This window comes from Thalassophryne amazonica, chromosome 9 (assembly GCF_902500255.1).
Source record: "Thalassophryne amazonica chromosome 9, fThaAma1.1, whole genome shotgun sequence".
Lineage (NCBI taxonomy): Eukaryota > Metazoa > Chordata > Actinopteri > Batrachoidiformes > Batrachoididae > Thalassophryne > Thalassophryne amazonica.
In genome coordinates this window covers 79,767,364-79,780,960 of record NC_047111.1, presented here as the reverse complement: position 1 = coordinate 79,780,960, position 13,597 = coordinate 79,767,364, and positions in this window count along the sequence as shown.

Sequence of the window (13,597 nt, the reverse complement as noted above, 5' to 3'; positions counted from 1 at the left end):
GTCATTTCATTAAGGTTGAACACAAACTGTATTTTTAGTGTCCCTGTCTTTTTTCATCACAGCGATGACAACATAGGTGTAACTAAGCTTTTGGTGACTAAACACTGAGCTTTTTTTGGTTTTGGAGATTGGTGACAGTGGTCTCGGCGAAGTGTGCAGTGTAACTGAAAGTCGCATTCCTGTCAACTACGAAACATTCCAAAATCCGTGTCTGTCAGTCACACTGAGCATAATTATAGTCACACTGAAATGAAAACTACTATTGGATCATTTGTCCATGCCTGAAATTTGCAAAACGACTCTCATTTCTCTTTCTGAAAAATAACTGTTTTTTATAACTCACCATGCTTGTGACGGACCAGTCACATAAAAACATGTAGTTTGTGATATAATGAATTGAAAACTTCCTCAAATCACTACAACTGTGGTATACTGGTCACACTACAGTTTTGACATATGAAAGTCTGAGTCAGTATCACTTTGCATTATTCACCACAAGTTAATGTATTCACCCATGGAAATGAAATTGTCTTGAGTAACAACATGCTGCTGAACTAATGCAGTCGACTGTAAGACAAGACTGGATAGTACAAACACATTACCTTCAAGGATTTTTTTTTAGTTCATAATCTGACCAGCGACCTACTAGCTACCTAGCTAGGTAGCCTATTCCACTTACTACGATGGCTCACCAAAGCATATGGAACTACATAGGTTGAAAACAAATTTATTGAGCTTGTTTGCAACTAAAAGATGTATTATGCTAATGTGTTCAAAGGTTAATGACATGCATCTACCCAATAAGTTAATTTAATAAGTATTTTAACCTGTTGTTTTAACCTTTACTGTCAGGTGCCTCAAGAAAGGGAGGCAGTTCTTAGCCCAGGTTGTGTTCAGCAGGAGAGCTGCTAAACTGGACTGAGGATATTGTCAGGCGGTGGAAAGAACACTTTGAGGATCTCCTCAAGCCTACTGTCATGCCCTCCTTCAAGGAGGCAAGGATGGAAGACTTGGATGGATCTGGTGCCATCACCCGAGTAGAAGTCATTAAGGTAGTCAAAAAAAAATAATCCTTGATAGCAATCTGTCTGGATTGGCAAACTGGGGTGGTGGACCCCATCTTTAAAAAAGAGGACCCGAGAATGTGCTCCAATTATTCTGAGCCTCCATGGGAAAGTCTTTGCCAGGGTACTAGAGAGGATACAATTAGTCGAATCTCAGATCAAACAATTAGTCGAATCTCAGATTCACGAGGAGCAATGCAAGTTCCGTCCTGGTCATGGAGCAGTGGACCAGCTTGAGTTTGAGTGTATTAACATTTGCTTTACAGTAAAAACTGAATCAGAGCAAAATTTACAAAAGAGCGCTTTACCTTTGCAAGGATACTGGAGGGGTCCTGGGAGTATGACCAACCAGTCTACATATGTTTTGTGGACTTGGAAAAAGTGTATGACTGGGTCCCTCTGGGTATCCTGTGGGGAGTCACTGCAACATGCGATCCATTGTCTATTTGGTGACTTCAGCATTGCATCTCTGCTTTTTGCAGATGATGTGGTTCTGTTGGCTTCATCAGGCGATGACCTCTGATGTACACTGAGTAGGTTTGAGGCCGAGTGTGAAGCAACTGGGATTAGAATTAGCACCTCCAAATCTGAGATTGTGGCCTCAGAAAATGGTGGATTGCCCCCTCTGGGTCAGGGTAGAGTTACTGCCCCAAGTGGAGGAGTTTCACTGTCACAGGGTCTTGTTCACAAGAGGGGGTAAATTGGAGCAGGAGATTGATTTGGGGCGGCGTCTGAAATTTTATGGACATTGTACCGAACCGTTGCGGTAGAAGGCAAGGCTCTCAGTTTACCAGTCGATTTACGCTTTTATCCACACCTCTGTGGCCATAAACTTTGGGTAATGACTGAAAGAGTAAGACTGCAGATACAAGTAGCAGAAATGAGATTCCCCCGTCAAGTATCTGGGCTTACACTCCTGGACAGGGTGAGAAGCTTGATTATCAGGGATGGACTTGGAGTAGAGCCGCTACTTCTTCGCATGGAAAGGTGTCAGTTGAGGTGGTCCGGGCATCTGGCGAGGATGCTCTCTGGTTTTCTCCCTAAGGAGGTCTTCCAGGCATGTCCAACTGGGAGGAGGCCCCCCGAAGACTCTGGATATGCTGGAGAGATTATATTTCCCAGCTGTCTTGGGAACGCCTTGGGATCCCCTGGGAAGCAGAAGAGGATAGGGAAGTGTGGGATGAGCTGCTTGCTCTGCTGCCACCGCAACCCAGATAAGTGACTGAAAATGAATGAATGAACCTTGTTGTTGTGATGACAGATATTTCTTTACAATAATGACCTCAACGATGCCATCACAGTAGCCACAGTGAGCTTATGTCACCAAGCTTCCAGTCGTACCCCTTACATGAGACCAAGCGGGGAAAAAAATAAAAACTGCCATGCCAAATCTTGGTGTGTTGGTGGCCTATGGCTAAATTTGTTAATTTACTGGAGAGTGATCCAAGTGGTCCGTCTGTGAGTCCTTCCTGCTTTTGATTTAAAAAAATTGGGCTGACGTAAAGTCCAGTGCAAAATCGTATTTCACTTGTAAATGCAGCCACTAAATACTCCCTAACTTCCATTTCAGTGTGACTTTGAGCAGGATTTTGAGCACAGATTTATTATTTATTCGTGTAGTCCAAAACAATGCGCCAGTGAATTTAGTTTGTCATATCTGAGTACAAGATACAATTTCTATTTCCCTAATGGATTAATTTTGACTCTATATTGTATTTGCATTGAGATAACAAAAAAACATACACCAGCTATATGTTTTCTATCAGCAGGTCTCTCTTTTCACAGCGCAGAGGCAACATTAACTACTTTGAAGCATAATATTGTTCACTGTCTCAACTAACAGGTAGTCTGCCACTTCACCTTTGAAAATTGAAGAAATAACCGATTTCATAAATAGAGCCACGCAGATCATCAGAAGTCAAATTTGGTTGGAAAAAATAAATAATGTTTGTTTTCACAAACCAAAGAAGGGTTACGGTGATTTAAGTTTTGAGTTTTAAGGAGAAAACGCTTTCTTTCTTTCTTTCTTTGGGGTCATCAGGATATGTGTTCCTACGATCTGGCTCGATTGCTGCAGATGTTTTCATTTTTCTTCTGTTGGCAGGGTGCTTGTGAGAGTGCATCTATGTTTTGTCAGTTGATTATTATAGGTTGTTTATAGTTTTGTGGTTGCGTTAATTTACCTTTTGTAGACCAAAATAGATTTTTCTAAGAAATGCAACAAAACATAAAAATGAATTTGACACAGTGGCTGTGATGTGAACTGTTGCATGTTATAACATGTCAATGATTGTAAATGTTGCATTGTTCCTGTGAGAAAATAGAATAATCTTTACTCATCACTTATGTTTCTATACATACATTTAGCAAAGCAGTGTAGACGTGTTCACCTTTACATGGATTATATTAATTAGTTTGTTCGATACCATATATTTTGTTTTTGGTTTCAAATATTAGATCTATGGCTGTCCCTAATCTATTTGACATTGTGACATAGAATACATTTAAACATTTACACTTGAGATGGACCAAGATGTTAAGTTTGCACACATTTGTAGGTTGTTTTTTTCACATAAGTAGATACACAATTTTCAGTCCCCCACAATTCAATCAAAGCTGAAGTGCTTCTGATTTTTGAGCCTACTGTTGTTTGTTTTTACATTTTCTCAGCACTCATTGAAAAACAATACAGCCTGCCAGCCATCAGTAGATGATCCATTGTGATTCATCATATTTTGAAGAAAAAAAAAAAAACAGACAAAAGACAAACTGAACTGTACTATCATTATAATGTGGTCCAAAAATATAATTTATGAAAAATGAGAAAACAGTATATTTTTGTAATACCAACACATCATCCACATACAGAATGTAAAATATTTGGCAAATTTGACATATTATTTATATGAGGTTTAAATGTTGGTGAATCTGCTGTATATTTTTCATCCTGTGTGTCCAAAATAGGAAATTTAATTCAAACTGTTTTGTACCCGGGCTGAAGAATTTCTCCAAAATTGACATTACAAATCAGAAAGGACATGTGCCCTAGTGTGTATAGCAAATTAGGTTTTGTCATCTGGCTTTCATGCTTTTTTCTGCCATATATTGTATCTAGTTGCTTTCGTAAAAAAACAAACAAAAAAATGCACTTGAGTTTATATCTATGATATCTAGATGATATCTTTGAGATATCCTTAAAATATGTGTATATTTTGTTGGGCTTTTTTGGCCTGTGTTTGCTTGATTTTTTTTTTCATTATTTCCCTTAAATTTCTCCTAAATAGATATGAACTTGGCAAAAGTGGAGCTGTTGTAGTAAAAGTAGTTAACTTCAAAACTAAGCAACCCTGAAATATATGCTGCAGTAATGTGTTTTCAATTTGTTTTTAAATAATTTATGCTCCAAGTTGGTTTGTATTTTGTTATTATTATTATGACTATTATTATTATCATCATTGTTGTTGTTGTCGTTATGAAACAAGCTTGTTTGAAATGTTTTTTGACTGCTGTTTTGAAATAGGGGATAAAGATTTTTTTTTAATGTATGTGCAAGGACGTTTTATAATATGATTTGTCGAACACTGGACTGGAGTGACTTTTCCAGCATTTCCAAGTTGCGAGATGTATTTGACACAAACAGCTGCACAGACGACGCCCGTTAGCACAGATGTGAGCTGACAGCCGAAGCACATCCTTGCAGCTGTACAGACGAGGGTGACTAACGCGGCCACTCTTCCATGCAAAATAGGAGTCGTAAAGAACTAAGAAATTAAGATTTTCCTTTGTGCTGGTTAATTGCATTTATCAGGTGATGGGTTACACACAGTATGAAATATTTATTAGACTTCCCTTCCAAATTGCTGCATGGCATAGAATGCTAACAGATTTGTTTTTTCTTTCTTTTTTTTTTAAAAAAGGAAAATATTCAGAAAAATTATAAAGGGACACCACTTGACAGTTTTCCACTTCAGACATTGTGCTTGGTATGTTCTTACGATGCTAAAACAGATATGGCAGTTGAGTCTCATTACACCAACCACCACTTCTCAAACCAGAAAAGAGATTTGCACTAGACTTATTTTGGTCTTCTTCTATCAAAAGCAATATAATTCACTCAACACATTTTGGATCCACAGTATCCAATGGTTTGTCTGCCCATGGTCAGAATGCTGAGTAAATTGTGATATTTGAAAAGTTTTGATTTGAACACTTTTTGTATTAAAGGGTACGGAATTGGTCACCTTTTTAAATGCGCATGACATTCACACGTGTATGGTTGTTCAGAGCAGGTTTTACCCAACAGTACCCTGAGTGTTAGAGTCCACATTTGAGGGGCATTAAGTCTGTTGTTTCCTCCTGTGATTCATTTGGACAAATCTAGCAGCTCTTGCAAACCCGAAGTGAGAGATATGGAGAGAGGAAGACCAAGACAGAGAGACAAGGGATGTATGAGGAAAGGTCGCCTTTCTTTCTTTATCACAAAGCTGCTGATCAACTGTTACGTTGACAGTTTTAAATATAATACCAAAAGATAACCAACGTGTACACCTTTCCCTTAAAAGCAAAGACCTTTGGCCACTTTTTTTTCTGGGATGTTACATTTAAATGCTTTAAAGTGAAACAATAATCAAATTAAGAAAAATGAAAAAAAAAAACACAAATGTATCATACTTCATGCTTTTCGATGAGGTCATTCGACAAGATTAAATAGCGACATTGTTATTTTGTTAACACATGTAAATTTTGGAAATTTACAAACAGCAAGCGTGACCATTTTTATCTGGATGTAGTAGCTTTCCTGTTTTCCCCGCTTTGTGACATTGTTGAAAGATGTTGCGGTTTGTCTAAATACGTTGCGTGTTAGAGGAAGCATAAGTATGTGCCTTCTTGTAATCTCCTTGGTGAGCTTGTTTATTATTGAAAAGCTGAAAGCCAGCCAATTGTGTTTGCACTAAAACCAAATTGCTTTTGTGATGTAGACTATTTAAGCAAGCTTGTTGCGTCACTTTAACTGTACAGTATGCATGAGGGTAAAATTGGTAAGTCTAGGGCTAGAGCTCTCATCTGTTGACCTGTAAACCAGTGCAGCTTAGAAGATCTTGTGACTATATCTTGGCTTAGTTTTTGCATTCAGTTTTCAGTTCCATCTCCTTACTCATCAAGTTTGTCACTGACAACAGTTTAAAAAAAAAAAGGGAAAAAAATAGAAAAAAAGAGCAATTAACACATACCATTATTACAATACAGCTTTTACTTTCACATGCCACAGTTAGAGAGTTATACACCTGCGTTAGAGATATTCACGTCTCTGGATCCATGGGGATGCATGAGTACACGAGGTCGCCTCAAGACTATTGGTCAAAGTCATTTTAGGTTATTTTGAAAATGTATTTATTACATATTTTTTTACATCAAGGCCTACTTCCTTTGAGTCTTACAAATGCACCTTATTCATGTCGGTCCACGTGGAAAAAGGCTGGCAACGTAATATCTCTGATTTAGCACCTTACTACACAGCATGTTTTCACTTTATGCCAGTTTAAATATTCTTCCATATGTATAATTTCCAAAACAACTCTCACATTTTATGAAATTATTTCATGGGATGTGCCAAAGTTTTTAGGCGATCTCCCAAGCATTTATGCTTATTTTTTCTTTTCCTCCTTCAGTTATAGCAACAGGATGTTGAAACTTTTCTATAACAGTGTGTGGAATCAACTCAGCAAACAGTATCATTACCTGCCATTTTACAATAAGCCCTGTATTTCACATATATTTACCAGTGATGTGTATTTGTTATGATAAAGAAAATTGCCGTAAAGCTTCATTATGTTACATAATATTGTGACTTTTTCGAAAAACTGTGAAGACTTATCTTGCATATACTTTATACAGAAGTATTAAGCCTTAATACAAAAGACTAAAAAAAGTGTGGAAGAATAAACTGATTGTTGCTAAGTAAGGATGATTTTTGTAAATGTTACCAGCACTTTTTTTGTAATTTTCACTCTCTGAGGTATTGTACAAGTTCAAGCTGTTTGTGAAGTTTGATTATGAAGGAATAAAAACCAGTACTTTCCTGTACTTCACAGAAAGTCTTGTTGCTGTTTTTTGTTGCACGTATATATGTGTGTGTGTGTGTGTGTGTGTGTGTGTGTGTGTGTGTGTGTGTGTGTGGTGTGAATGTGTTTGTCCAATCCCTCTGTGACCCTTAATTGGATTAAGTTAATGGATGGATGGATGTGTGTGTATACAAGTAGAATGTGTGTAATTTTTTTTCTTACTTATAAACCAAGGCTTCGAATCAGTTTTTTCCCCCAACTGGTTTGTTCCAAACAGGTGTTTTAACATGTTTGAGTTCCATCTTAAAAGTATTGGTCCCAAAGCAGTGAGAAGTTGTTCTGTGACATTATAAAATTGTCTCTTGATATAGGCTATGATGTGTCATCTAGCCATTCTCAAACTTAAGAATGCTGTGGCCCATATGAAATAAGAAAATCTTACGAGGCCCATCCAAATCTTTAATCGCAGTTTTACCTATCAAGCGCCAATGATGGAAGTGTTCCATCAACTATGATTCCCTACAAGTAAGCTCTGCGATACCTTTCGGTGATGGATAATCGAACTTCTTGTGACACACGATAAACTTGGTCCAATAAATGAAAAATTAACAATTTGGCTTTTTTTTTTTTTTTTTTTTACTTATTACACAGCCCACTTGTAGTGCTTTCCACACTGGGAATCACTGCTATACTCTTGCTAATGCAGCAGTTAACAAGCTAGGCTATGTTGGGTACATTGTTTGGTGTAACGGGAGCTAGCTATTTGCAGGATCATTTATTTAATTTTAATAACCTCTCAGAGCCCACCTATTGTGCTTTCATGGCCCATGCTTTGGGAATCACTGCTGTACTCTAATGCTAATGCAGCAGTTAACATGCTAGGCTATGTTGGGCACATTGTTTGGCTTAACTGGAGCTAGCTAACTATTTGCAACATTATTTATTTAATATCCTCTTAAGCCCACCTGCTGTAGCTTCACGGCCCACACTTTGGGAATCCCTGCTCTAATGCTGCAGTTAACAAGCTAGGCTATGCTGGGCGCATTGTTTAGCCTAAGTGGAACTATACAAGCTATTTTCAACATTATTTCTCTTCGCATATTAGACTGTCCATCAAATACTGATGAAATACACATTACAATATTTACCTCCTCTGGCTGGAAACACCGACACTGCCATCTGCTGTGAGTAAATTTCTCTCTGCCATTCAAAGACCTGCATATCATTCAGAGGAAGATAGGAAGAAAAATCAGCACCAATTTATTGCAAGTCAAATGTATTTTAATTTCCCATGAAACAATAATAAAAATATATATAATGTTAAAGCAGATGCTAATATTTAAAAAATGTTTTGATTACAGATGTTTTCATTTTTGTTCCTAGTGATATGTCAATGTTTCTGTCTTTTGCTTTCTTTCCTTCAACCAGTTCAAAGCCTTGTTCTGAACTGGTTCATTTTAATTATACTGTGTGTAGTTAAAGCTCAGAAAACCTAAAAAGCCAATCTAAAAACAGAACAGGCCTTCAAACAATGAAATCTTGGGTTTGGCTCACTTTCAGGATGTACACATTCTTTAATGCATTTTATCTCACAAAGAGTGATAAGAATATCTGAGATACAATATCAGATGTGTGTGTGTGTGTGTGTGTGTGTGTGTGTGTGTGTGTATGTACACGAATCAATCATGATATAATCCTGAAACAGACACAAGCATCCATAAAAAAGAATATGTACTGTCACATAATACATTATGCATACAATAATCTGAGTAAAACCGATCTCCAATAACCACCTTTGGCAACAGTATATGATTAGGATTCAGCATCAGCAACCTTGAGAAGTTACATTGTCAGCAGTGAGTTAGATTTATGCTTTAGTTGTAATCTATAAAAGAGCGAACACAATAAAGAAGCAGGAAGAAGATAAAGCAAATGTGCTCCATTTTATTCTAAAGCTTCCTCTATGTTGTAATGAAATATTGGTTTGAGAGATTTATTGAACTACCCAGTAGTTCAGTCTATTTTCATGTTTTCCACCGTTTTATTTATCTTAACGTTCATCTTGTGCATATTACAGTTAAAATTTAACTGTCACCATGAATGAAAAGTACAGCAGCCTAATTATTGGGTGATCGGTGAGCAAAATTACAAATGCTTCATTGTTTGAAAAACAAATGGTCGCCTGTGAACATTTACTGGAGCAGGCCTTCCAAAATGTGTTTCCTTAAAAGAAGAAAAAAGGGGAGGAAAAAAAGTGACACAAAACGTAACAATGACATATCTCTGTGACACCCCCCCCCCCTTTATTTTTAGGGGTAATAATAATAAAAATTTTATTTGTAATGCACTTTACATTTGACACCAAATCCCAAAGTGCTACAGTATAAAACAGAAGAACACAGAAGACTATAAATCAAATAAAATCAATTTTATTTATACAGCGCCAAATCACAACAAACAGTTGCCCCAAGGCGCTTTATATTGTATGGCAAAAGCCATACAATAATTACAGAAAAACCCCAACGGTCAAAACGACCCCCTGTGAGCAAGCACTTGGCGACAGTGGGAAGGAAAAACTCCCTTTTAACAGGAAGAAACCTCCAGCAGAACCAGGCTCAGGGAGGGGCAGTCTTCTGCTGGGACTGGTTGGGGCTGAGGGAGAGAACCAGGAAAAAGACATGCTGTGAAGGGGAGCAAAGATCAATCACTAATGATTAAATGCAGAGTGGTGCATACAAAGCAAAAAGAGAAAGAAACACTCAGTGCATCATGGGAACCACCCAGCAGTCTAAGTCTATAGCAGCATAAATAAGGGATGGTTCAGGGTCACCTGATCCAGCCCTAACTATAAGCTTTAGCAAAAAGGAAGGTTTTAAGCCTAATCTTAAAAGTAGAGAGGGTGTCTGTCTCCCTGATCCAAATTGGGAGCTGGTTCCACAGGAGAGGAGCCTGAAAGCTGAAGGCTCTGCCTCCCATTCTACTCTTACAAACCCTAGGAACTACAAGTAAGCCTGCAGTCTGAGAGCAAAGCGCTCTATTGGGGTGATATGGTACTATGAGGTCCCTAAGATAAGATGGGACCTGATTATTCAAAACCTTATAAGTAAGAAGAAGAATTTTAAATTCTATTCTAGAATTAACAGGAAGCCAATGGAGAGAGGCCAATATGGGTGAGATATGCTCTCTCCTTCTAGTCCCCGTTAGTACTCTAGCTGCAGCATTTTGAATTAACTGAAGGCTTTTCAGGGAACTTTTAGGACAACCTGATAATAATGATTCTGTGTAGGCTCTCAGTTGTCCAGGTGGTTTCCATAGTAGAGAAGCTTGAATCTTCGACTGGACTGGGTTGCTTGACGTGAGGACGTTTCGCTTCAAATCACAGAAGCTTCCTCAGCAAAAATTCTTGCTCTGGTAGTCTGACTTCTGTCTTGACTCTTGTAGAGAAGAATAAGCCAACAAAAGCTGGAGTTTTTTAACCTAACCCCTCCTACCCAGAGGCCGACTGCTATAGGCTAGTGACTAAACAATAGCTCTAATTAGCACCTATTGTGCTCTAGTTAGCACAACTAGAGTTGTTGTCTTTGGGATGGTTATGAGTAATTTTTTCTCTAATAGTTAAAATTTTATTAGCAAAGAAAGTCATGAAGTCATTACTAGATTACTAAAATTACTAAATTACAAAAAACAATAAAATCAAAATAAGAACAATACAACAGCAGCAGTTATTTAGCTAAAGGTCAGAGTAAAAAGGTAGGTTTTGAGTCCTTTTTTAAAAGCATCCACGGTCTGTGGAGCCCTGAGGTGGTCTGGGAGGGCGTTCCATAGACGGGGAGCAGCCACTGAGAAGGCCCTGTCACCCATGGTCTTGAGCTGTGTCCTGGGCACGGCTAGACAGTGCTGTTGGCCTGACCGGGTCCCAGTGGAAGTGTGTGGTGTGAGCAATTCAGTGAGGTAAGTGGGGGCCACACCATGGAGACGGTGATGAGTGTGCAAGAAGACTTTGTATTGAATACGGCAGTGAATGGGGAGCCAGTGGAAGGAGTGACGAATGGGGGTGATGTGCTCGTGCCTGCGCACCCTCATCAGGACCCTGGCAGTGCTGTTTTGGACATACTGGAGCTTTTGAATGCTCCTGCCAGAGATCCTGATGAGGATCGCATTACAGTAGTCCAGCCTGGAGGAGACAAAGGCATGGACGAGCTTCTCTGCAGCAGGGAGGGAAAGAGAAGAGCGAAGTTTGGAGATATTACGGAGGTGAAGGAAGACAGTTTTAAAGATGGAGATGACATGATTGTCAAAGCAGAGGTGGGGGTCAAATTTGACCCCCAGGTTTATCACAGAGGGAGAGAGGGGAATGTTGTGTCCAAAAAATGAAACAGAGGTGACTGGGGAGGAGCGGAGTTGATGGGGGGTACCAGTTTGGATGGCTTCTGCTTTGGAGCCATTTAGCTGCAGGAGGTTTTGACTCATCCACGCCTCTATCTCCTCCAGGCAGGAGCTGAGGCGGGAGACTGTGACCGAGGGGGGACAAGAAGGAGAGATGGTGAGGTAGAGTTGTGTGTCGTCAGCATAGCAGTGAAAATTAATTCCATGCCTGCTGACGACACGACTGAGGGGAAGCATGTAAATGGTGAAGAGGGTTGGGCCGAGTACGGAGCCCTGGGGGACCCCACAGGTAACAGTGTGGGGTGTGGATCTTGCTTCCCCCAGAGCTACGTACTTGGTTCTGTCAGAGAGGTAGGAGTGAAACCAGTGAAGGGCAGTGCCAGAGAGACCTGTATAGTGCTGGAGACGGTGTAGAAAGACGTGATGGTCTACAGTGTCATAGAATATCCACTCGTCAAGTTCTTGCTATTTGTGGGGATATGTCCATCATGGAGCTAACACGTGCAGAAAGACAATCATTCACTTTCGCGTTCACACCGACAGTTTAGAGTCACCAATTAGGCTCATCTGCCTGAATTGAAACTTGCAGTAAGAACCGGAATAACCAAAGAGAACAAACACAGATATAAGAACATGCAAAGCTGCACACAAGAAGGCCTCAGGTTGTTTCTGAACTCAAGAACCTCCTGGTTTGACGCACCACTGTGTACCCATATTTAATCAATGTCTATGTTTAGATATTTTCTTGTGACCTCATTTGCATGAGAATCAAATTTATTGCCAAGTACGTTTGCACATACAAGAAATTTGATCTGGTGTTATTGGTGCATAAACAACAAGAAAAGAAAAACACTTCTATAAGAAGTAAAGAGAGTCAAATAGACACTATATTCACTGTTAAATAAATAAACCGTAATGAAATGAGACAGTGCAAAGATAGCTGACTGGAGTACAGATGTACAGTATCTTTCAGTGCAGGGATGACCCGTCTGGGCTTTATGGTAGTGTGGGAGGGAGGCAGAGTAAGTGGAAGTCTCTGGTATTGTTTATAATGTTTATTGTTTAGTCCAGCTGTGGATGGAAAGATGCTGTTTTTGTGTCATGAGGTTTTGGTCCTCATGGACCTCAGCCTCCTGCTGTACGGCGGAAAGAATTGTACGTGACACCGGTCAGCATCACCGCGATTGCTATCACTGCCTTCAATGTGCTTACTGAGTCTGCAGGCTCGGTAAGTGCCGCAGCGGGCCACTCACACCGGCCCCTGTCTGCTGTGCCGACCTGCATGCAGCAACGGGTCCAGAGATACGCTTGCTGTTTTGATGCGCAGCGCCCGCTGCATGGTATCGGTAACTGCAACCGCAGAGCTCCGTGGCCATGACTTGGATTCTTTGCGGGTCCCGCGTCTGTACCCCCGGAGGCAGTGAGCGAAGGGAGAGCATGCGCATTGTCTTCTGTGTGCATTTATCATTTATAGGTATATGATAAAATCGTTATCAAGTTGTTTTACCAATGAATATGGCTTTATACACCCTTCAGAAAACCATACACCATATAAAGCCATATTCATTGGTGAACAACTTGATAACTGATATTACAACCCCTGGCAAAAATTATGGAATCACCGGCCTCAGAGGATGTTCATTCAGTTGTTTAATTTTGTAGGAAAAAAGCAGATCACAGACATGACACAAAACTAAAGTCATTTCAAATGGCAACTTTCTGGCTTTAAGAAACACTATAAGAAATCAGGAAAAACAATTGTGGCAGTCAGTAATGGTTACTTTGTTAGACCAAGCAGAGGGAAAAAAATATGGAATCACTCAATTCTGAGGAAAAAATTATGGAATCACCCTGTAAATTTTCATCCCCAAAACTAACACATGCATCAAATCAGATCTGCTCGTTAGTCTGCATCTAAAAAGGAGTGATCACACCTTGGAGAGCTGTTGCACCAAGTGGACTGACATGAATCATGGCTCCAACATGAGAGATGTCAATTGAAACAAAGGAGAGGATTATCAAACTCTTAAAAGAGGGTAAATCATCACGCAATGTTGCAAAAGATGTTGGTTGTTCACAGTCAGC